This window comes from Psammomys obesus, unplaced genomic scaffold (genome assembly GCF_907164565.1).
Source record: "Psammomys obesus unplaced genomic scaffold, mPsaObe1.curated_primary_1811, whole genome shotgun sequence".
Classification (NCBI taxonomy): Eukaryota; Metazoa; Chordata; class Mammalia; order Rodentia; family Muridae; genus Psammomys; species Psammomys obesus.
Window position 1 is genome coordinate 1,164,437 of NW_026594377.1, and position 24,683 is coordinate 1,189,119.

The 24,683-nt window shown below is 46.8% G+C and overlaps 1 protein-coding gene across 2 annotated transcripts in view; it reads left to right on the plus strand.

The window, feature by feature from the left end:
• The first annotated feature begins 1,529 nt into the window (after positions 1-1,529).
• The window catches only part of Gatad2a (GATA zinc finger domain containing 2A), an 86,209-nt gene continuing 63,055 nt past the window's right edge, over positions 1,530-24,683 (plus strand). The window contains exon 1 of one of the 2 annotated variants that reach the window (XM_055618800.1): positions 1,530-1,879. The gene's annotated coding sequence lies outside the window, so the exon portion shown is untranslated. Of the gene's footprint in view, positions 1,880-24,171; positions 24,450-24,683 lie in introns of those variants that run through there. The other variant, XM_055618799.1, reaches the window with a different exon arrangement.

Genomic DNA, 24,683 nt, shown 5'->3' on the forward strand with positions numbered 1-24,683 from the left:
TATTTACATAAAATACTTTAAAAAAATGGTGGAAGATAGTTGACGCTCTTGTGCTATGTTAAAACCCAATGATGTGGGGAATTTGGGGTGACAGATTAGTTTTATCTGAAAGTGGTTGGAAAGCAGGAAGGTTCTTTGAAAGTTCCTATCTAGCAGAGAAATTGTAGAAATGGAGAGACCAAAAAGGTTAAGCAGGGCATAGTCGAATTCAAGATTGTCCTCAGCTACATAATAACAAGTCTGAGGCTAGCCTGAGATACAGGAGACATATAAAAATACATCTTGCATGCATGGTAGTGCATGCCTTCAATTTCTGCACTTGAAAGGCATAGGAGGAGGATTTAAGTTTGAGAGGGGTAGAGTAGGGCAGCTAGGGGTACATAGTCTCAAAACCAGACAGGGTGAGCTACATGGCTCAAAGTGTAAAGGTTCTTACCACCACGCCTGAGGCCCTGAATTTGATGTCTGGGACCCACATAGTGGAAAGAGAGACCCAGCTCCCTCAAGTTGTCCTCTAGCTTCACTCCCCCAAACCACACAAAATAAAACCGAAAGAACTCAGAAGGCAGAGGCAGGCAGATATCTGTGAGAACCAGGCCAGCCGGGGCTACATAGTAAGGCCCTGTCTCAAGAAAAAAAAAAAAAAAAAGTTAAAAAGGGTACAGCTTGAGTAAAGGGTGAGGGCAATCTTGGGCCGCTCCAGCCCCGCATCCGAACTCTTGGCGTGGCAGCATGTGATCTACAGGGTTGGGGTGGGGCTTCCATTCAGAGGCGCACGCATCCCAGCAGCATTCAAGAGATTCCGTGATGCTGAACGGCCGAAGTATCCTCATTCAGGCAATTCTCAGAAAAGCAGGTGAAGGCCGACTCGCTGGCGGCGTCCTCAGAACGGGACCAGCGAGGCGAACCTAAAGATTCTCCTTCGAACGGTTGAGGGCCGCGTCCCGGGACTCTTCAGAAGCCGGCGGCGGCCGCGACTCCACCGGAAGAGCGCAGGGTCTCAGCGCTCACAGGAACCCAGACAGGCCACCAGCAGCCCTAGGTCTACTCAGAGGCTGCTGTCCAGGCCCCACAGCCTCCGGTGCATTGTGGGTGGGGCGCCCCTGCTGAGCACAGCGGGGAACCCTCTGCTCAGCTGCTCGCTGGCCGCCCGGCGGCCCAGGCAAACCGCCCTCTACGGTCCAAGCAAGCTGGCCACGAATTGACGTGTCCTCCAAGACCGCACCCCTCAAGGCATGGCATTCCCGCCCCAAACCTAAAGCCCTCCCCCATGGCGACTTGACTGGTCCTGCCACCCGCTCCGTTCTTCCATTGGGTGCTTGTCTGTCAGTCATCCCGTCCTGCCCCCTAGGCCCGCCCCAGCCACCGGCGCGATCCGGAGAACCAGCCGGCCAACGCGACTATTGGCCGCTGGGAGCTGTCTGTCCTAGGCCTGGCCACACCCTCGGCGGGGTGCGGATCTTGAGCGCCCCAGCCGGACTTCATTGGCCTGCGGCACCGCCACTCGGGTAGACGTGCCTCAACCCGGAAGTGTGAGAGGCAAAATCTGCCTAGCAACCGGGGAAGCCGGGCTGTGAAGCGGGCAATTTCAGTGTGAGAAGGAGCGCTGAGACCGAGCGGCCGCGCCGAGCGCGCCGCGGCAGCTCCTTCCGCCCGAGGTCAGCGCTCCGGCGCGCGCACGCGCACCCTCGCCGCCTGAGCGCTCCCCGCGCCGCCCGCGCAGTCGGTCCGTCGGTCGTCCGTCGTCCTGTCGCCGCCGTCGCCTCCGGCGCCACCCAAGGGAGCCGTCGCCGTGGGACTCGACCAGACCAGACTCGAGCGCTCTGCTCGAGGCCGGCCCGGGGCCCAGCTGCCGATCGCGCGGAGCCGAGCAACTTCGGTGAGTGTGGGGCAGGCGCCGCTGCCGGGGTCCCCGGCTTCCGGTGCCCCGGGCTCCCCCGGCTTCCGCTTGGCCGGCTTGGTGCGTTTCCCTACTGGACTCTTTAGGAAACCCTGCGTCTGAAGGCCCCCGTCTCCGAGAGCTCCCCCTCTGTGGAGGAACCCCGTGTTTGAGAGTGCCCTTTCTCTAGGGTACTTCTTTGAGGGCACCCCCTTTTTAAGGGGACTTAGTGTCTGAAGGTGCCCTTTCTTTAGAGGACTTCACCTCGCTGAGGGTGTGCCTTCTCTGGAGAACCCTTGCCTTTCCGAGAGTACCCCAGAGAGGGGGACCCTGTGCTTCTGAGAGTGACCCCTTTCTGAGGGGAGCGCCTTTTCTGACTCAACTTTTCTGAGGACCTAGCCCGAGGGACCCTTGTTTATCCATATTTCCCCCACCCCTATCCCTCCTGTGAACCCCTACCTGTGAGGGAGAACATCTATTTCTGAGAAACCTCAACTCTCTCGGAGTTTCTCTGAGACATCCACCTTATTGAGAGGAACCCCATTTCGGACCTCCTGAAGTTCCCAAGGGGAATCCCTATTTCTGAGACCCCCTATCTCTTCTCAGAGGTACCCTGCCTCTTTAAGGGTATGCAGTCATTCTCTGCGGAATCCCCCTCTTTTTCGAGAGTCTTTGGCCTCACTCCCATGCTTCTTGTAAAAGGTGGCTTTTTGTCTGAGGAGCGCCCCCCTCCCTTACTGGGATTCCTTGCCTCCCTCAGGAAGGTTCCGCTTCCCTTAGGAGACACGTACGTGCTTTCTTAGGACCTCTTTCTTCTATGGAGGTTGTTTCTGAGATTTTGATTTTCGGGTACCCCATCCCATAATTTTCTGTCTGTTTCCCCATTTTTTGACAGATCCCGTTCTAAAATTCTTTCCCTGGTTTTCTGTCCTCATTTTGAGTAACTTATTTATTTATTTTAAGATTCCCCAAATAATCTTAAGTGCTCCTTGAACGTTTTCCCCACTTTACTGAGCTGTCCCCAAGTTTTTGGCAAGCCTCCCTCTCCCCCACCCCTTTTGGGGGGTGAGGTCTCACTGTGTAGCTCTCACTGGTGGTCTTGAACTCATAAGAGTTCTGGCTGCAGAGGCCCTTATGAGCTAGAATTAAAGGCTGGTGTCATTATGCCTGGTCTCCTCACATTATGATGATGATAATGATGATGATGATGATGATGATGATGATGATGATTATGATTCAGTCTTGTTACATTATATAACCTAGGCGGTTTTTGAATTAGGATTTTTCAGCCCTGGCTGTCCTAGAACTCAACTCGTTCTGTAGACCAGGCTGATCTCAAACTCAGAGATCGCCTGCCTCCACGTCTCAAGTGCTGGGACTAAAGGTGTGCACTACTATTACCTTTCTTTTTTGAGGCAGGGTCTCACACAGGCTGGTCTTGAACTCACTTTGCTCCCAGGATAGCTACAAAGCCTCAGCGTTGTGAGTGATGGTATTACAGGTGTGAGTTACTATGCCTGGCCACTGTTCCCACTTTGTCTAGGTATCCCTTTTCCTTCTAAGAGACACTGTGGATTCCTCATTTTCCTGAGGGGTCCTGCAGCACCGGAGTTCCCCACCTACTTGCCTGAGATTTTTTTTCCTTTCTTGAGATTTCCCTCCTTAATCTCTGTGGGAGAGACTTATCATTTAACCTTGGAGCCATCAATTTCAAGATTTCTCTATTTCTGTGTGGTAGCCAGGTCTCTATTGTAAAGGTAAAGATTTAGAAATGTTTTCTTTCTTGACCATCCTGGGAGTTTCTTAGTCATCATTGTGTTTTATGTTTTAGACAGGGTCTTCCACTGTGTACCCCAGGCTGCTCTCAAACTGCCCATGTATGGAACTAGGCTGTCCTTGAATCATCTTGTTTAAGCCTCCAGAGTACTGGATTTTTTTCATGACTTTTATCTCAGTTTTCAGAGGACTGAGACTTTTGTGGCCAGAGGGAAAGTTGGAGGATCTATATGCATAAAACAAAACATCTTCCTCTCATGTCTTTTTCTAAGTCCTGAAGGGTGTTCTACCTTTTTTTGTTTCCCTTTCTTCTCCCCACCATCCCCCCTTGGGTTTTTTTTTTTTTTTTTTTTTTTTTGAGATAAGGTTTCTTTGTGTTACAGCTCTGGCTGTCCTGGAACTCTTGTAGACCAGGCTGGCCTTGAACTCACAAAGATCCACCTGCCTCTGTCTCTCAAGTACCTGAATTAAAGGAGTGTGCCACCAACCTCCTGGCTTCCTTCCTTCCTTCCTTCCTTCCTTCCTTCCTTCCTTCCTTCCTTCCTTCCTTCTTTTTTTTTTTTTTTTTTTTTGACAAGATCTTTATTATGTAGCTGTGGCTGGCCTGAAACTCACAGAGATCTGCTTGATTTGCCTGCCTCTGATTTGCAAGCACTGAGATTAAAGTCAGGGCCACGATACCCAACTTTCTTTTTTTTGCCAAGTCTTAGACTTTAAACTGTTCATCAGTCTTTTGGGTGCAGGTATTATATGCTGTTTTGCTTATTACATTTTTCTGACACCCCAGGCCAGTGTCAGAAGACTGTGGGCACCAAGAGAGAAGGCAGAAACATTGTCTCCCTGTTATCACAAGGTCAGGCCTATGGGATGAACCCACTTCCTGCCCTGTCCCTTGGTAGGTCCTCTCTGCAGAGAGAGGATCTTTCCTTCCTGAAGAAAGGAGAAGAAACCTCTCCTTTGCGCTTTCAGGGCTTCCTGCTGCCTTGAGCTCTCTGATTCAGCCCTTGATCAAAAGAGGAGCCCCAGGTTGTGGCCTTGGTTTGAAAGGACAAAAGCAGGAAATGGGTCATCCTAGATCTGGAAAAGGTGCAAAGTGGGCAAGGGGACAGAGGATGTAACTACATTTCTGTAAGTAAGTTTTAGGTGACTTTGGCTTGGCCCAAAGGAAAGTTTTCCATGGTGTTTACAAATTTCCTATGTACTTCTTTAGTGGCCCACCCTGGATTCCAGGCTCACTACAGTAGCTAATTTTATCTGCTTTGCCAAAGGTAGAGCTCTCAGGAGCCTAAGGGGATGAATGCTGGCATTGAGATGGTCCACAGGACAGAAATGAACTCAGTTTGAAATCTGAGTAAGTCCTAACTGCGTTAAGTCCACAGGATGGTTTCAGGCTGGGAACACAGAGAGCTGGCCTTAGCAGAGCGCTGAAGCTGGCAGGCTGTGTGGTTTTAAGTATTTTAGCAAGTTGTGTCCCTCTGTTCAGCTCGACCTGTACTTCTCTTTTTAGTTTGACTTAATGTAGTCTCTCCCTGTTCCTTTCCATCCGGGTCTTGCTTAATTTGAGTCCTTTGTGAAGACTCCTGCTGAGGCTATAATTTGAGTTCTAAATCTGTCGGTGGACCATGAGGACACAAGTTTCAACTCGAGCTATTTTCTTCTGTGGAGAATCACTTGGAGAGTTTCCTGGGTCCTCAGCTCGTGGGGTAGTCAAGTCCAGGCAGGAGGCTGCTGCAGACCTGTTGCTTTTCCATTGCTTCTTGCTGGTCATCAGTAGGTACTGCGCTTAGTAAAGAGGAGAGATGGTGAGGACATTGGGGTGTCCTGGGATTCGATGTATGTGCATAGATTTATCACTTGAAAGGAAATCCAGCTTATATTTACAGTGTTAAAGAAAAGAGGTAAGTTTTGTGTTTGCTACTGTAACAAAATGGCTGCGTCAGGCTACTTTATAAAGAGGGTTATTGGCTGCTGAGATGGCACAGCGTGGTTAAATGGCAAGAGACAAGGGACAGGCTGTTGGTGTGTGTAACTGTACATATGCACACATGTACTCTTTAATTTCTATCTATCTATCTATCTATCTATCTATCTATCTATCTATCTATCCATCTATCTATCTACCTATCTATTAATTTATTTTTCAAGGTAGGGTTTTTCTATATAGCCCTGGCTGTCCTGGAACTCACTCTGTAGACCAGGCTGGCCTCAAACTCAGAGATTCACTTGCCTCTGCTTCCTGAGTGCTGAGATCAAAAGAGTGCCACTATGCCTACATGCCTACCTTTTTTTTTTTTTTTTAATATTTATATATGTGGGCATGAACTGGAGGACATCAGAAGAAGGCTTTGGATCCTCTGGAACTGTGGGTACTAGGAAATGAACCTGGGTTCTCTGTAAGTGCTGCTAACTGCTGAGCCATCTCTCCAGCTTTTCTCTTAAAAGGTTACGAGTTGGGGCTGGAGAGATGGCTCAGAGGTTAAGAGTACTGGCTGCTTTTCTAGAGGACCCAGGTTCAATTCCCAGCACCCATATGGCAACTTACAACTGTCTGTAACTCCTGTTCCAGGGGATCTGACACCCTCATACAAACATTTGTACAGTCAAAACACCAATGAACATAAAGTAGAAATAAAGAAGTTATTTTAAAGGTACCAGTTTAACCAAGGGGACTTCACCTCCCCCTCTCCCCATATTGGATCCAGTCTCTCATGTATGCTAAGCGAGTGCTTTTATCATGGAACTACACTGAGCTGTATCCCCAAGTCATTAAATATTTTTAAACATTTTTACTTTTTTATTTTATGTATAAGGTGTTTTGCTTTCATGTAAGTTTGTGTACCGCATTCATACAGTGTCAAAAGATGGTGTTGAATTCCTCGAACTAGAGTTATAGGTGGTTGTGAGATACTATGTAGTGCTGGGAATTGAACCCGGGTCCTCTGGAAGAGCAGTCAGTGTTCTTTTTTAGATATATTTATTTTATGTATATGACACTGTTTTGGTGCACAGCAGAAGAGGGAATCAGATTCCATTACAGATGGTTATGAGCTACCATGTGGTTGCTGGGAATTGAACTCAGGTCCTCTGGAAGAACAGCCAGTGCTCTTAACCACAGAGCCATCTCTCCAGTCTTCCCTCCTCAATTTTTTGTTGTAATTATGAGACAGCAATCTATATTGTCTAGCCCTTGAACTTACTGTAGCTCAGGGAAGCCTTTGATCTTGGAATCTTTCTGCCTCAGTCTTCTGAACAAAATATTACAGGCTTGTACCGTTAATGATTCATGTCTAAACAGCATAAGCTTGGTTAAATTTTCACCCTTTTTTGGAGGGGAAGAGTATGGTTGAGACAAGGCCTCATGTAGCTTCTAGAGTCATGCTTGCTGTGTAACCAAGACTGGTCTCAAACTGCTGATCCTCTTGCCTCCCGTCTTTCTAGTGCTGGGATGGAAAATCAGTGCCACCGCACTTGGCTTTCTAACCTAATAACAGCACAGTTGTGATTTCTGTGGGGGGGGCACTTAGACCACACCTGTACCAAAGCAGGCTGACTACCTCCTTTCTGGGGGCTTTCCTTTTTTTTTTTTGAGACAGGGTTTCTGTGTAGCCTTGGCTGTCCTGGACTCACTTTGTAGACCAGGCTGGCCTGGTACGTACTCACAGAGATCCTCCCTGAGTGCTGGGATCACAGGCCTGTGGCACTGAACATGGCTTCCCTTTGATGCTTTAAGGGAAATGTTTTTCCTAGTTGTGTGGCTTACAAGTTATAGCACAAAACCAGCATGCTACTAAATATTGGAGCACAATGCTGTGAATGAAGGTAAAGATGCCTGCTTGGTAAACTTGAGGGAAGGAATGAACCTGAGGTAATGGACTAGATGGTCAGTACAGGTTTGTTATGATGTTCATGAGGGTGGGGTTCTGGCCTGCGCTCCCAGACCAGAAGGGGCTTGATATTTTGCCAAGGCTAAATATCCTCAGAAAGAAACAAATGTTGAAAGATTTTCAGTTTTCCTACGTTCTGTTACCAGATGGGAGAAGGATTGACTATGTGGCAGGAACTTGTGTTTGCTTTGGCCTTGGCATGTCCCTCTGTTAAATAGGCTAATTTGTGAGTGAAGGGCAAGTGGAGAGATGTATAACTAATTAGACTGGAGGCAAAACAGAATATTACAATGAACTTGAATCCAAAAAGTAGGTGAGTTGTAATCTTAAAGAATCCTGTCCACATTTTGAAATGGAGTATAGGATGTGGAACAGTTACCTGGTAAGCTTCAGAGCCTTGAAAAATGAACCTTTTTCATGGTAATGAATCAGATTTGGGAACAAAAGACTGGGAAAGTATCGCACAAAGGCATTCAACTACACATAATAATAGTACTTTGAAACACCCAGTGTGGCTTAGTGCCCACAAGGAGATCAGAATTCACCTGGGCCCTAGGACCCAGTTCTAGAGAGTTGTGGCAATGCTAACTCAACCTCTGGGGCTGAGGAGAGTCTGGGTAAGGTGAATTAGGAATGAGGGGACAGGACACTTGTGTCTTCACCTCTGCTTTTTTTGGGATAGGTTTTTCTGTGCAATATGGCTGTGTGGCTCAGACTGGCCTCAGACTCATGCTCCTCTAACTTGTGCCTCCTAAGGGCCGCGATTACAGGCATGTGCCTCCATGCCCACTTAGGATACTCTTTATTTTTTTAGTGGATTTTTTTCTTAGTAATTAGTGAAAGCCCTATAATCACAGTAGGTGAATCGTGTGTCAACAGATGGATAAAACCCAGGGGGAAAATAATGGATGAAAATCTGAACTAGGCCCTCCCATGTTGGAAAAGTCAGTCTTTTTTTTATAGCCCAGGCTGCCTTTAAACTCCACGCTTTGCCCAGAACAGCCTTCCTCACAGATCCTTCTGCCTCTACTTCCTTAATGTTGGAATTATAGAAGTATACCAGGGTGTTTAGTAACTTTGGCCCCCCCTTTTTTATTTGAGGCAGTGTCCCACATAAAATTAGGATTATCTGTCTGTTTGTAAATAGACAGACAGATATACATAGACATATCTATCTATGAAAACAGGATATTAATTTGTAGACTTAGCCAGCCTTGAATTTATAGTATTAATCCACCTACCCCTGTTTCACAAATGCTGGGATTAAAGGCATGTTACCATGTCTGGCTTGACTTTTGGCTTTTAAGTTTTTTGTTTGTTTGTTTGTTTTTGATATAGGGTGTTTCTCTGTGTAGCCCTGGCTATCCTGGAACTGACTTTGTAGATCAGGCTGGCCTCAAACTCATAAATCTGCCTACCTCTGCCTCCTGAGTCTCTTAAACTTTTAAAATATGTCCATCTGTCTATCTTAAACTTTGAAAAAGGTTTTGGTTTGATAATTAAAAATAATTAAATTTTTTTGAGACAGGGTTTTTCACTGGTCACTGTAGGGTAAGCTTGGTTGGCCAGGGCCTCCCAGGAGTCTGCCTGTGTCTCCCTCCCTAGTGCTGGGATTACAGGGTTCACCACCACACCTGGCATTTTTAATGTGGGTTCTGGGTCTAGAAGACAGTGCCGCACTATGTCACTCATGTTGGACTCAGACAGGTGACAATTCTGCCTTAGCCTCCTGAGTGCTGGAACTATAGGCATGAGCCGTTACGTGAGCTAGCTTATTTATTTATTTATTTAATGAAAACATTTTACATTTGTTAATGTACTTATTTTTGTGTGTGGTTATATGTGTAAAATGAAAAACTTAGGGGATTCACTCTCCTCTGAAACTCCATTGTCTCATGAGCCACAGATGTTGCAGGTGGATGGCTGTGCCTTCATATTTGTTCGTCTAACAGGAAAAAATTTTAAACTTTTTTTTTTCCATTTGAAGGATTGTTACAGCAATAAAAAGCTTTGAGTAGTTAGAAACAGTATTGATCTAGGTACTTTTATACAGTGTAATGTAAGGTGGTTACAGTTGGTGGGCAGCGCTGAAATGCATGTAGGTGCAAACACTGCCCTTGTCCAGCTCTGCCTGAGGAAGTGTTGATTTATGTAACTGAAATAACCAGGGAAGTCAGGGTTTCCTTCCTGCTGGAGACAGCACTGGGGCTGGGGTGTTGAGGATAAAAAATAAGGAGTCTTTTTGGGAACTGGGAATTAACTACTATGTGGAGTGGTTCCATCGAAATGAGTGGAAGTGTTATTTGTAATGTCCAGTGTTCTGCCTTGCTCCTGTTTGCACCCCCACCGTTTGTGTGTAATGGTATATCACTGAGTGTGGATAAATTTCTGTAAAGTCGCCTGTAAATGGAACGTGAGTACTTGAGGAAGAGTTCTAGCTATGTATGTATTGAACACCAATAATCCCAGTACTTGGGAGGCTAAGACAGGTGGATTGGAAGGCCAGCCTTGGCAATATAATCATATTTCTCACTCTCTCCTCCTCCACAAAAAAGAGCTCTGCTTATGGCAGGTTTTTCTATGTAGTCATTAATAAGGTGGTTTTATTTATTTATCGACATTACATACATATATTTATTATATTATTTACAGCTTTTCCAGTGGCTTCTTTCCTTCTACCATCTGGGTCCCAGGGTTGACCTTGGTTGTCAAGTGTTTTTATTCATTTACTGAGGTAGATGAGAACCTAATTTCTCAGTTTCACTTAAATCTCCAGTACAATTTAAAATACCATTTAAATTATTTTTTATTGACTGATTGGTTGATTGGTACAGGTTCTCTCTGTATAGCCTTAGCTGGCCTGGTACACAGATCCACCTGACTTGGCTTCTGGAGTGGTATATGCCACTGGGTTTGGTACCACACACTGTTAATATCAGAGGCAGGCAGAGCTCTGAGTTCGAGGCCAACCTGGTATATGGAGTGAGCCTCAAAAAAAGAAAAAAAAAAAAAAAAAGGCTGGCTTGGCTGCCATTATTATTAGTAGTATTGTTAGTATTATAGTATTGTGGTGCTGGACATCAAATCTTGGCCTTGTAAGTGTTTATTATTTAAAATAAATTTCATATGTATGGATTGTATAAGGGTTCTCTAGAGTAACAGAATATAGAATGAATCTATCTATCTATCTATAGTGAAAGGGGAGTTATTGGAATGACTTACAGGCCACAGTCCAGATAATTTAACAGTGTCTAGCTATGAATGGAAAGACCAAGAATCCAGTAGTTACCTTAGGCTACAAGGCTAGGTGTCTTCAGTATATGGTGGAGTCTTGAAGAAGTAGGCTCTAAAGAATGGACTTGTTAGCAAGGGGAGAGCAAACAGGCAAAGAGCAAAAGCTTCTGTCTTCCATGTCCTTACAGAGATTTCTAGAAGAAGGCGTGGCTCAGATCAAAGGCCTGTCTTCCTGCCTTAGGAACTGGATCAAAGGCATGTGTCTTCCACTTTCAAAAGTCCTGATTAGAAGTGGATTCACCTACTTCAAACCATGGGAAAAAAAAAAAATCTGTCACAGGTGTGCCCTTCATTTCATTGTAGTTCATTTTAAATATGGTCAAGTTGGGGCTAGAGAGCTGGCTCAGAGGTTAAGAGCACCAGCTGTTCCTAAAGGTCCTGAGTTCAATTCCAGTGAACCACATAGTGGCTCACAACTATCTATAATAAGATCTGGGGCCCTCTTCTAGCATGAAGGTGTACATGCAGGCAGAATACTGTATACATAATAAATAAATCTTTAAAAAAATATATGGTCAAGTTGACAACCAAGAATAGCCATCACATGAGTGTTTGGCTTATATGTATGTCTCTGTACCACATGTCTTTTTGGTGCCCAAGAAGGCCAGAAGAAGGTTTAGGATATCCTAGAAGTAGAATTATAGAATTACAGATTTACAGATGTTTGTGAGCTGCTGTGTTGGTGCTGGGAATTGAACCCAGGTCCTCTCTAAGAGTAGTCAATGTTCTTAACCACTGAACCATCATTTCTAGCTTCATGAATGCCTCACCTTTTTTTTTTTTTTTTAATTTGCTCATTTATTTGCATATTTGTTGTGTGTGGGTGTTTAGTGCATGCCTTGGCATTTGTGTGGAGGTCAGAACCTGAGTATCAATGGCCCTTTTCTGCCATTTGGGCCTAGGGGATTGAGCTCAGATAATGAGGCTGGGGGCAGCAAGTACCTTTACCCACTGAACCATCTTGCCCCCCTTCCTCCCTTTAAAAAATTATTAGGGCAGGGCATGTAACTCAATTGGTGGAGCACTGTGCAGCACATACAAAGACCTAGAACCAGCACTCAGCCCAGTATCAACTCTGTGAGCAATGCAGGAGGATCGGGAATTATTGGATACATAGGAAGTTTGAAACGTAAGTGAGATATACAAGTCTGAGAGACCTTGACTCAAACCAATACATAACAGTTTAGATTTAAAAATTGGGAATGTGGAGTTTATTGCTTGATGTGACTTCCCGTGCCAGCAACAGCAGTAATTGCCTGCCTGAAGTGAGTGCTGGGTCTCACCAGCCCAGGAGTGAGCAGAATGATCATTCTCACTGAGCCAGCCCAGCACCAGACAAGGAAACAAGCCTGAACCCCATGGGCTTTCCTGGACAATACTCCTCGGTGCTGCAGCCAGTCTCATTGGGAACCTGGATGTCTATTTCTGGGAGGTTTCAAACTGAAATCTCACTGCTCCTCTAACTTCCTCACCTAGCTTCTGTTTCTTTCCTGGAAACAGAGGCCAGGAGGTTCTGTGGCATTTGTGAGACTTACGACGCCTATTAGTGAGAGCTGTGGCAACTGGTCGAGACAAACAGGAGAGTTTGGGATGGTCATCAAGAGCAGAATGCTCAGCTCTTTGAGTCTCTGGAAAACACCATGCTTTGTGTTTGTAGGTCTTGTGGCATCCCTCCATAGCAGAGCTATTTTACAGACTATTTTATTTTAACAGCTAGCAAAGCCCTTTCCACTTTTGAAGTTTCCTCCCTAACCCTGTGGTGCTAAGTGTGGAAACCAGAGACCTGCTCATGTTAGGCAAGCCCCTAGATCTACAGCTACTTTCCTATCTGCACTTCCCCACCTGCTTTGAATAATTGTTGACACAGGGTCTTGCTGTGTTACCCAGGCTGCCTGGAACTCCATCTTTCTATCTCTGCCCCCTTTTGGCTACAGAGTTTCAAGCTCTTCCTTTGTTGTCCAGGCTGGTTTACAAACCCTGGGCTCAAAGATCTCCTCACTGTGTATTCTCAAGTAGCCAGAACTGTAGCACCAGCTGTTTTTTTGTTTTGCTTTATCTTCTAAACTCTTGCTATGTAGCCTAGGCCAGTTTGGAATTCAATTCCTTGAGTGCTGCTGGGATTGCAGGTAGTACCACCATCCCTGGCTGGCCTTAAACTCTCATAGTCCTCCTCTCTCACCCCTACAGTTCTGGGATTATAGTGGGCACTACCCTCTCCAGTTTGAAGAAAAAAAAATTCAGGGCTAGAGAGATGGTCTAGTTCTTAAGAGGGCTTGCTGTTCTTCCAGAGGGTTCAAGTTCAGTTTCTAGACTGCTCACAACCACCTATAACTATAGCTTCAGGGGGTCCAACATCCTCTTTTTGCCTCTTTGGGTACCTGCAGATGTGGGACAGACATGTACAGAAAAAATACACACACGTATATATATATTTGGTTTTCTTTGTATCCCTGGCTATCATGGAACTCACTCTATAGACCAGGCTGGCCTTGAACTTAGAGATCTGCCTGCCTCTGCTTCCCAAGCACTGAGATTAAAGGCATGCGCCACCACCTCCTAGCATAAAAATAAATCTTAAAAAAAAAAAAAATTTAAACTGGGTTTGGTAGTGTACACCTTTTTTTTAAAAAAGGTTTTGTTTATTTTCTGTACACTGGTGTTTTGCCTGCCTGTATGTCTGTATGAGGGTGTCAGATTACCTGGAACGGAGTTACAGACAGTTATGAGCTGCCATGTGAGTGCTGGGAATTGAACCCAGGTCCTCTGGAAGAACAGGTAGTACTCTTAACCACTGAGCCATATCATTTAAGCTCTTGGTAGAGTACACCTTTAATCCTGGTACTTGGGAAGCAGAGGTAGGTTGATGTCTAAGTTTGTGGCCAGCCTATTTTCCATAGTGAGACCCTGTCTAAGCGCCCCAAAGTATTTTAAGAAATTATTAAGAACTTAGTTGGGCAGTGGTGGTGCACGTGTGCTTTTAATCCCAGATCTGTATGAGTTCCAGGACAGCCTGGTCTACAAAGTGAGTCCAGGACAGCCAAGAAAAACAGAAAAACCCTGTCTCAAACAAACAAAAATGAAAACAAAAACAAAAAAAGAAAAAAGATTCCACCTGCTATTTTTAAGTCTCCCAAAAGTTTATAAAAGAAATACATTTTACATAAATTAAAGAAAAATAACAAAACAGAATAGGGGAAAAAAAAAAAAAAAGGGAGGGAGGTCTAATCTAGGTGCCAGCATCTCAGGACACCCATTCATGCTCAGAGAAGGCTCAGTCTCTGGATGGACCCTCACTAGCCAATAAATACCCCTGGGTCACAGATTAAGGAGAACAAGTTCCAAACAGTTTCCAAACAAGTTTCCTATCAGTCCACCATTCCCAGCTGCTCAACAGCATATCTCCCAACCTTATTCAGAACAGAGAACATGTACCCTTCTCAAAGGCTTCCTTGCTAGGATGAGAAGCCCCACCCTATACAGAATACTTTCTGTTCTCCTTCGCAGCACATAGCTATGCCTCCATGCGTGCAAAGCAGTGCCACACTGCAGCATGTTCCACCTCGAGAACAGGAAGACTTCCCTTCAAGCCTGGCTGGCTGGCAGAAGCTGGGAATCCCACCGACTCCTGTGGCTGAGGCAGGACTGCCTAGGCTGCAGGAGCTCAAGGCCAGTCTTGAACCTGGTGACTCAATCAAATGAAAGGAAGGCTGGAATGTAGCTCAGAGGTAAAATGCTTGCTGAGTGTATGCTAGATCCCAGCAAGATGGAGCAGGGGAATCAACTTTTATGTATGTCAAGCATTAACCCTCACTGGATATGGTGGCCCATATGTACAATCCAAGAATTCAGAAGGCTGAAGCAAAAGGAGAGTTCAAGTCTGAGGCAAACCCTGGCTCCATAGTCAGACTTTGTCTCAAAGAAAAGAAAAGAAAAGAAAAAAAAAAAAAAAAAGACAACTACCAACAAAGGCATTTAAAGGGTTAAATATGAAGTCAAATCTCTGGGTGTTGGTGGCATGAATTCCTGGGATAGCTAAGTAAGAACCTGCCCACCTCAACTCTTGCCTCCTAGAAGGTCCAGAAGCATGTCAGAATATCTAACAGGTTTCAGATCCTTACAAGAAACATAGATGTCTGACAGGGCTAAATTCAATCTATGTAATTTGGCTTTCTGATTATGTGTTTGTTTTAGGGACAAGATCTCACTCTGGTGCCCAGGCTCTCCTGGAACTCACTCTGTGGACGAGGCTGTCCTTGAACTCAGATATCTGCCTGCCTGTGCCTCCCAAGAGCTGGGATAAAAGGTGTGCACTACCACCAGCTATTTTCACCAGCTATTTTCTGCTCTTCTATGCCAGAATGTTGAGTTCTATCACTGACTTCAAAGGAAGTCAAAGATCACATTGGGTCCCTGCTGTACCTATACTCTCTCCCTTAGAATATCTAGCCACTGACTACATATATCTTCCTCATCGTCCCTTCCTTGCTTCAGCATTCTCTTTACTTCCTGATCCAGCCCCATTCCTGACCCTCAGCAAGTCAGACCAGTGTTGCTCACACCCTTCAAGTGAGGTCTCATGCAGCAAGGTGTGAGCTTCTTCCCATTCACCCTATTAAGCTTCAGTAGACCCTGAAGTCCATATGGCAAATATCCAGCCTGCGGCCCAGCACAGATGCTGTGTAATAGTTTCCTCCCCTTCTCTCTTCTGAGATTTAAACATTCCATTCTGCAGTGAAGCTCCTTAAGCATGAAGATAAAGAACTCAAAATAGCTTCAGGAAGTCCCTGAAAGTGACCAGATTCACAAGGACCTTCCTTGCCTCAGTAAGCAAAACTAGTCCAAGCTGCCTGGAAAAAGTTTAGACCTACTGGGGCACCTGGAAAGGTCACTGTCCAACCTATTGAGGTGATTGAAAACTATGCAGTATGCTCCAGGTTCCCAACTTTGTGAGCTGTCATCCATGTTGGGGTAGACTTTGGTGATGCAGCTGTCTTTGAGTAATTTCTGCTTCTTTAACTAACCCCAATAAAACTCAGTGGTTTAGCCAGGTGTGCTGGTACAAGCCTGTAATCCTAGCACTCAGAGGAGGCAGAGGTAGGTGGATCTCTGTGGGTTTGAGGCCAGCCTGTTCTACAGAGTGAGTCAAGGACAGCCAGGGCTACACAGAGAAACCCTGTCTCAAAAACAAAACAAAACAAAACAATAACAACAACCCCCCCCCCAACTCAGTGGTTCATTAAGTTGGACTTTGGTACTACCCGTGGTGTGTGTGGATTCCCTATTTGGGGGGAGTGGACACGTGTGTGGTATTCCCCCAGGACAAGTTTTGTCATAGAACAGTGGACCAGCTTGTTCCTGGGCAGCTTCAACCTTGGCCAGCCTCAAGTAGATGGTCAGCTGTACTCCAGCTCTGTAACAGCTGTCCAGCTCTGTAAGAGCGCCTTCTGTGTACCCCACATCCACAGGTGAAAACACACTATTGGAGACTAAGCCATTTGTACTTTTCCTGAGGTCACAGGGTAGGAGAAGGCACTATCCACACTCAAGATTAAGTCTGCAGGGGAGGGGTGCTACAAGATTCGTGCTGAAAGCATGGTTTCCATCAGTCCAGTCATAGCAGAAAGATACCACTGCTTCCATAAGTAAAGCAGAAGGAAGTGAGTTCCATTACAGAATGTAAATGTGAAAGGAAGAAAAAAAACTCTACAACTGCTAAACCCTGAGAGGCACTGCCTACATCTGCCTCTTGATTCTTGCCACACCTCCTGGCAGCCCCTCAGAAGCATGTCCCTGAAGGTCACCTGGTGACAGCACAACAGGACACCAGTGCTCTGGTTGGCTACTCTGCCCTATGGAGTTTCTGAGTCTTTGGGTACAGCGGCCACACTAACTTTATACTCCATGACAAAGTAGTCAGCTGCTGGAACCCTCACCTTCCCCAAGTCATCAGCAAGAGCCAAGGCACTCAGGTGGTAGGGCTCTCAGCTAGCATGCATAGCCTCTCGTTCTATCCCCAGGACATGTGAAGTCTGGTGAGGTATTGCATGCCTGTCATCCCAGCACTAAGAAAGTGGAGGCAGGAGGATCAGAAGTTCAGGGTCACCCTGGACTCCATAGTGAGTTTGGGTCAGAGATTCTGTGTCAAAAGGAGAAAAAGAAAGAAAAGGGGGGGAAGTCTAGTATCCTCCTTGTCTGAATTTTTATTTTATTTTTAATTTTACTTTAGTTTTTGGTTTTTCAAGACAGGGTCTATGTGTAGTCTGGCTGTCCTGGAGTCACTCTATAGACCAGGCTGGCCTTGAACCCACAGACATCTGCCTGCCTCTGCCTCAGAGTGCTGGGATTACTAGCTGCTCCGGGCTGGTAGGTGGGATTTTGTAAATTACTTGTAGACACAAAGAAATTTTTCTTAGCTGCTACTAACACGTGCAGCCAGGGACGGCAGGGGATATGCTTCTGGGTTACTGCTAAACTGAGTAGTTAGTGCTTACCCCTTCAGTGCTCTGAGGTTGCTGGCAGTCCTGTGGGAGCAAGGGTGGCATCAGGGGCACATGGAGACCTCAAAGCTTGTTTTGGAGGCACAGAATGAACTGTGGATGTGGCATTTTATATTACCAGGAGTGGGAACATAGTAGCTGGAAACATGTAGAGCAACATGCTGGTAATGGGTATTGATAAGTAGGTTAAAAAAGCTTATTATTCTCTCTCTCTCTCTCTCTCTCTCTCTCTCTCTCTCTCTCTCTGTGTGTGTGTGTGTGTGCATGTTGTGAGTGGATACCTGTACCTTGACTTTCTTAAGTCCTCCTTGCTCTGCCTCCTGAGTGCTGGGGAGTCATGCCTGCGGCACCACACTTGCCTTCTTCATTCCTTTAGAGATTTTCTGAAGAAACAAGCGGGGGCCTTTCACCATTGTTTGATAACAGTAATCTCAAAGTTGGTCAAAGCCTACAGAGTCAGTTCTGCTTTGCTTGGGAACCTACATAGATACTTCATTATGTTTTTGTTGTTGTTGTCTTTGAGATAGGCTCTCACTGTAGCCCAGGCTGTCCTGGAAATTGCAATGATCCTCTTACCTCAGCTTTCCAGGTTCTAGGGTTAGGTCTGGAGAGATGGCTCAGTGGTTAAGAGTTACTGTCTGTAACTCTAGTTCCAGGGGATCTGACACCCTCACACAGACATATGTGTAGGCAAAACACCAATGCAGGTAAAATAAAATAAGTTAAAAAAAATACTTACTGCATTTCCAGAGGATCTAGGTCTGGTTCCTAGTACCCACATGGCAGCCCACGGGTATCTGTAACTCCAGTTCCAGGATTACTATTACTTGATAAAGCACCATGACTAAAGCAACTTGGGGAGGAAAGAGTTTATTTAGCTTATATTTCGACATTACTGTTATCATCGATGGAAGTCCGGACAAAAACAGAGCACTGACCTGAAGGCAGGAGCTCCTGCAGAGGCCATGGAGGGGTGCTGCTTACTGGCTTGCTCTTCATGGCTTGCTCAGCCTGCTTTCTTACAGAACCAGGACCACCAGCCCAGGGATAGCTCCACACACAGTGGGCTGGGTCCTCTTCGATCAATAATTAAGAAAATTAGAGCTTTCTCTCCTGCCTGTGTCGCTGGCAGGATGGGCAAGTGTCATGGTCTCCATATTGGCAGGAAACTCCGAAGTCACAGAAGGGACCAGGAGTGGCGTGATAAACAATACAAGAAAGCCCACTTGGGCACACCCCTGAAGTCCAATCCCTTTGGAGATGCCTCTCATGCAAAGGGAATTGTGCTGGAAAAAATAGGAGTTGAAGTCACACAGCCAAATTCTGTTATCTGAAGTGTGTCAGGGTGCAGCTGATCAAGAACAGCAAGAAGATCACAGTGTGTGTGTCTAATGACGACTGCTGGAACTTCATCAAGGATAACGATGAAGTTCTGGTTGCTGGATTTGGCCAAAAAGGTCATGCTGTAGGTGATATTCCTGGAGTCTCTTGGTCCTGTACAAAGGCAAGAAGGAAAGACCAAAATCATAAATGTTGACAGTGGAAACACAGTAATAAATTTTCATATTCTGAAAAAGAAAGAAAGAAAGAGAAAAAAAGAAACAAAAAGAAAATGCCTTAGAGACTTGTCTAAGCCCAATCTTATGGAGGCTTTTTCTCAGTTGGAGTTTCCCTGCACTGAGATGAACCTAGCTGGTGTTGAGTTGACATAAAACTAGGCAGCACACATTCCTTCTTTTGACTTCTACTCATGTGATGCACTTCTTTAAATGCCAGCAAATACTTATACATATACAATAAATGAAAAGTTCCAGGATTATAGGTATCTGTGGTGCTGGGGTTGGACCCTGAGTTTTATCTCTTATCCTCAAACTCCTGAGTTTAAATTAAATGATCTTCCCCTTTCTTGAACAGCTGGGTCTGCAGTCATGTGTTGTTATGTCCTTCAACCAGCTTTGTTTTTATTGTCTTGGTTCTAGGGATAGAAAACAGTTTTTCATTCATGCCCAGCATGAGTTCTACTCAATTAATAAGCAACACCACCAGCCTGACCCTGCCAGTAGTATTTTTTTTTAAATAAACTATATCTATCATCTGTCTATCTAGTTAAATATATACATATTTATATATATATTACAGGAGTCAGTTTTCTCCTTCTACCATGTGGGGTCCTGGGGATTGAACTCAGATTGTCAGCAAGCATCTTTCCCCAGTGAGCCCTCCTGCTAGCTTGAAGCTGACTTTTCAGCCCCTTTCCAGGTATTTTATAATAGTTGCTCCAGCCTGCCGCTTCGCTGTTCTGGATGCCTGGAGCATTTTCCATAATTCATGTGTTAGGAACTTCTTGAAGTGTCACATCCTTAGAGAGGCTCTTAGCTCTTCCTCTGTGACTCCTCAGCCTGCCTGTCTTTTATTTCTTCCTTCTGTCCTTTTTCCCTCCTCTCCCCTCATACTGAGGTGCCTCATCCTGCATGCCTTGGTCCTGACAACCTGAGTGGGGTGGTGAAAGAATGAGGAAAGAACAGAGAAAAGCTGGAATCAGGATGTGCTTGCTCTGATTGAGGACATCTACTATACAACAACCTGGCACCTCAGGGTGTTTAGTATGTGTAGCACAGGGGTGGAGTTAGCTGGTATGGGTAGGAGCTTCTGTCGGGGAGCAGTCTCCTGTTGCATCCTGGAGGAGGAAGCTGTGGTTGCTAGTTTTTTGCTCACACTGCCAACATTTGAACTGGAACCAGAGGAAGGCTTTGTCATCCCTCTGAACCTCACCCTGGGAGAAGGCTTTGCCAGTTCCCATGGGTCTGAGGCACTGGGTCTTTCATGTGGCTGTACCCATGCCAATAATAGATGTTCATTGAGGACCTCATATACTCACCCCTCCCACCCCCAAGACAGGGTTTCTCTGTGTAGCTTTGGCTGTCCTGGACTTTGTAGACCAGGCTGGCCTGGAACTCACAGAGTTCTGCCTGCCTCTGTCTCCCTGAGTGCTGGGATTACAGGCATGTGCCACTGCACATGGCTTTCATCCACTCTTTGCACATTTATGCCTGACTTCCTCAGCTGCCTACACTGGCAATAGAACATGGGGCCTCTACATGAATGGCAAGCCCTCTAGCACTAACCTAGCTTTACCTTTCTTTTTCACTTTGAAACACAGTCTGTCTAAACGTCAGACTTTAGGAAAAGGAATTTCTTGGGGGACCTGACATTGTCTAAGTTCCCCAAACTGGCCCTGAACTCATTTGGTAGTATAGGCTGCCTCAGCTTCTTGTATCAGGATGGCTGGCTGGTGTCCCCAGGCCAAATGGCTCTTTGGTTTTTCTTTTATGCTGCTAGGAACCAAAGACCTTGAATTTTCTAGTCACTGGCTTATCTCTTGAGCTGCAGCTGAGTGTAGAGTCCTAGTCTCTCTCTCTCCTCTCTTCCTTTTTTCAGTTTTTTGAGACTGGATGTCATGTAATTCAAGATGGCCATGAACTCCTGATCCTCCTGCCTTTGCTTCCTGAGTGCTAGATGGATGATGTGTTTACACCTGCTGACTTCAGTGTTTCTTAGGAATATGTTCTGTAAACAGGGGTCCTGTCTCTCTGCCTCACTCTCCCTCAGTTTCTAGAGTATGCCCTGCTGTCTTCTCACGTGTTATGCTCTTGGGACCTGTGTTCTAGTTCTTGCCCTTCAGTTAGGAATGCATTTTAAGTTTTGTTCACCAGAACTTTAAAGGAACTTTCGAATGGAAAAGTGTGGCGTCCAGCTGGGTGTGGTTGCACACGCCTTTAAACAGGCGCTCCAGAGGCAGAGGCAGGCACATTTTTAGGTTTGAGGCCAGTCTGGTCTACAAAGTGAGTTCCAGGACATCCAGGGCTACATAGAGAAACCCTGTTCCGAAAAATCAGAGGGGGGTAGGGGAGGAAGGAGAAGAAGAAGGAGGAGGAAGAAGAAAAGTGCAGTGTTTCCAGCGTTCAGCAGCCCAAGCACTCCTGCACTTGCTGTTGATGCTTGGGCCAACCCAACCTTTGCTATAAAAGGAGACAGGACTATGGAATTAAGCCCCCTCCAAGCACCTTCAGTACCTTCATTGTGTAGGAGCTGGCTCAGATGTTAGTTTATTTAATAATGCATTTAAAAGATAATTAGACTATTTTTACAGCGATTGGGGTGTAAGGAGGCCTGGTTATTATTAGCAAAGCTTTGCTTTTTTTTTTCCCCCCTTCCTCTCCCCCACTTTACTGGGGTTTCAGGCATGCTGGGCAAGGACTCCACTGTTGAGCTACAGTCCCTGCTAGAGAAGTGTTTGACTAACAGCTTGTTCGTAGGGTGGGAGAGCAGAGGAAAACAGCATGGTAATTAGGTGTCTGCAGCATGGATAGTGGTGTGAGCAGCTGATTGCCTCATGTTTCATAAAAGCCAGCCCAAGGCATCAGGGCAGGGAGGTTTCCATCCAGGCAGCTAAGCCAAAAAGGGACCTGCCAAGAGGCCTGCACCTACTGTCACTTCATCATTTGTGCCCCTGGCTCTATTCCTGTCACAGAAGGAAACCCTGTAGTGTTTCACCTTTGCTTTCCACCCAATACTTTCTCAGCTGGAGAACTCGAGACTGCCCCTCTGGAGCAGCCCACCTGTCACCAGCCCATAGGGTTGTGTCATTAGCATGTCACAGCTGATGCTTCCTTTAAGCTGGACAGTTTGACACCTTGGTGACTCAATGGGCTCAGCAGCTCAGACTCAGGAATCCTTACCTTCGCCTGGAGTTTCAGGGCTCCTACTTGACCACACTTGGTTCTGTTCATGGCTAATTAAGTTGGCATTTATAGGAACCAGGTGAAGCACGTGAGGTAACATTTTGCTTATTTTGCAGTAATGCACCTCTTCTGATTAATCATTGTGGCACCAGCAGCTCTTAGAGCAACCGTGCTGTGTGCAGCTGAAGCCCTGGATACTGCTTACCCATCCTTGCACATGGATGGGGCAGGAGGCCCCTGAACTACATACAGCTAGTCAAGTTTGAGAGCTTTTTGTTTGAGCTGAAGTATTTGCATTTACTCACCAGGGCAGGTCCTTCCTTCATTGGTATTTTGTATCTTTTTGAGATGGAGGAATGCTTCTCTCCGGGAGGTCCTGCAAGATGTTGTGTTATACTTGGAAGGTTTAGGTGTGGGGAAGGGTCAGTGACAAAAGTTGCCAACCGGTGTGTGGACCTCCGCAGAGAATTCAGAAGTGTTTTAGGAAAGCAGCATTGAGGGCGAGGATTTTTGTACAGCTTGTTCCACAGGAACTATTTTTCAAATTTGAGGTGAGACCCACTTATGGGCGGGAAGTACATTAATGGTTTTCCCAACTAACAACAGTAGCCATAAGATTTTGTTACAGTTGTAGTGCAGTAACACATGTTTCAGTTCTGTGTGTTACAAAAAAGCCACTAGAGCAGTTTTCAGGAGTCCAGGTGTTTGTTTCATCACTGTTTTAAGGCTGGAATAGGAACAGGCAGGAGTCTGTTTTGGTGATTCTGATGTTGCCAACTGCTTTGTTACACTAGGCTTTCTTTTCCTTCCCCCCCCCCCCTTAAGACAGAATTTCTCTGTGTAGCCTTAGCTACCCTGGAATTCTTTCTGTAGACCAGGCTGGCCTTTAACTCAGAGATCCACCCAGCTTGAGGATTTATTTTAAGTTTTTGTGATAATTTTTTAACAATTGACGTGTACAAGTGTTTGCCCGCATGTTCATCAGTGCTGCATGTGGCTGCCGGCAACAGAACCCAGGTCTTTCACTGAGCCAGATCTCCAGCCCTGGATACTTATTTATTAATTTATTCATGTCTGTGTGCATTGGTGTTTTGCCTGCATGTGTGTCTGTGTGAACGTGCCAGATTTTCCTGAAACTGGAGTTATAGACAGTGTGAACTGCCATGTGGGTGCTGGAGCAACCTGTGCTCTTAACCTCTGAGACCCTCCAGCCTGGCTTTCTTAAGGTTTCTTTATGATGTGTATGAGTGTTTTGTTTGCATCTATGTCTGTGCACTAGGTATGTATTTGCGGTCAGAAGGCATAAATAGATCCTCTATAACTGGAGTTATGGATGGTTGTAAGCCACCAAGTGAGTGCTGGGGTCTTCTGCAAAGAGCAGCCAGTACCCTTAACTGCTGAGCCATTGCTCCAGATGTTTTTTGAATTAACATGTTTCACTTGTGAGCGTGTGTTTGTGCGGATGGAACTCAGGTCTTTCGGTTTGGTGGTAGCCTTCTTAAACCCATAGCGCCATCCCGCTGGCCCTAAAGAGGTTTTCTATGAACTTTGTACTTTACTTTCCTTGTTGGAATTTTAAATTGGCTTTAGGTGCTTCATAACCTCCCAAATTCGCTTCCTTTCTGGTTATATGGTCTCCTCGGTGCTACCGGAGAGGGTTGTACGCAGGTTTGTTTTCTTGGGGATCCAGTCTTCTCCAGAGGCACAGGCCAGATATGGGTGACTGGAGGGTTCGGCTCATTGGGTAGGTTGAAGCCTTTGGAAGGGAGGGAACCGCTCAGCCAATCGCACCCTCTTATAGGAGGTCAACACCGAAGTTCCTGAGAAGGAGCCTCGAGAGGCCCGGGCGCGTGTCTAAGAGTTGCCAGAGGTGGCCGCGTAGGGCCCGGGCGAGGTCAGCGTGAGTCAGCCCTGGGCGCGGCCGAGCTGTGCGCACAAAGCTGGCCACGGCCTGGGGCGCGCGCAGCCAACCGAGTGGGAAACTCAGCCGCCTCGATCAGAGTCGCGAGTCTACGGGGCGGGAAGGGCGGCGCTTCCGCAGAGGCCACGCCCACTGGAGTCCCTCCCCTGCCGGGCCCCGCCCATCCGGGCGCGGACGGGCGGCGTCGCCTTTAAGAGCTCCCCGGTGTTTTGGGGGCCGCGGGCCGGGCGCGCTGACCTGGTGCGCATGTCCCGGGCGGTGACGCCGGCGCCGGGCTCCATGTGTGCGGCCGAGGGGCGCATTATCTGGCCGGCGGCGCGGGCGGGCGGAGCGGCGAAGCGAGCGCCGCGGGCCCGGGCGGCCCCTCAGGCGCAGCGAGCACGCGCGGCCGGTGCCCCCCGCCCCCCGCCTCGTGGATACGCGCGCTGCCCCCGGGCCCGGTCGGCGCGCGGCCCGGTAAGTTCCCAGCAAACTTGGCAAGGCGGGGCGGGGGCGCGGGAAAGTGGGAGCGCGGCCGCATACGGCGAGCTGCGCTGCCGTTCGCTCCGCCCGCGCCGCAGGAAAGTTCCCCGCCGCCCTTGCACGTGGGGTTGGGGGCCGGGGTCCCGGGAAGTGGCCGAGGCGCCTCACTGCCTACTGAGCTTTCCGAACTGGGAGGCCGCACTGGCGGGGGCAGCGGGCGCGCAGCAC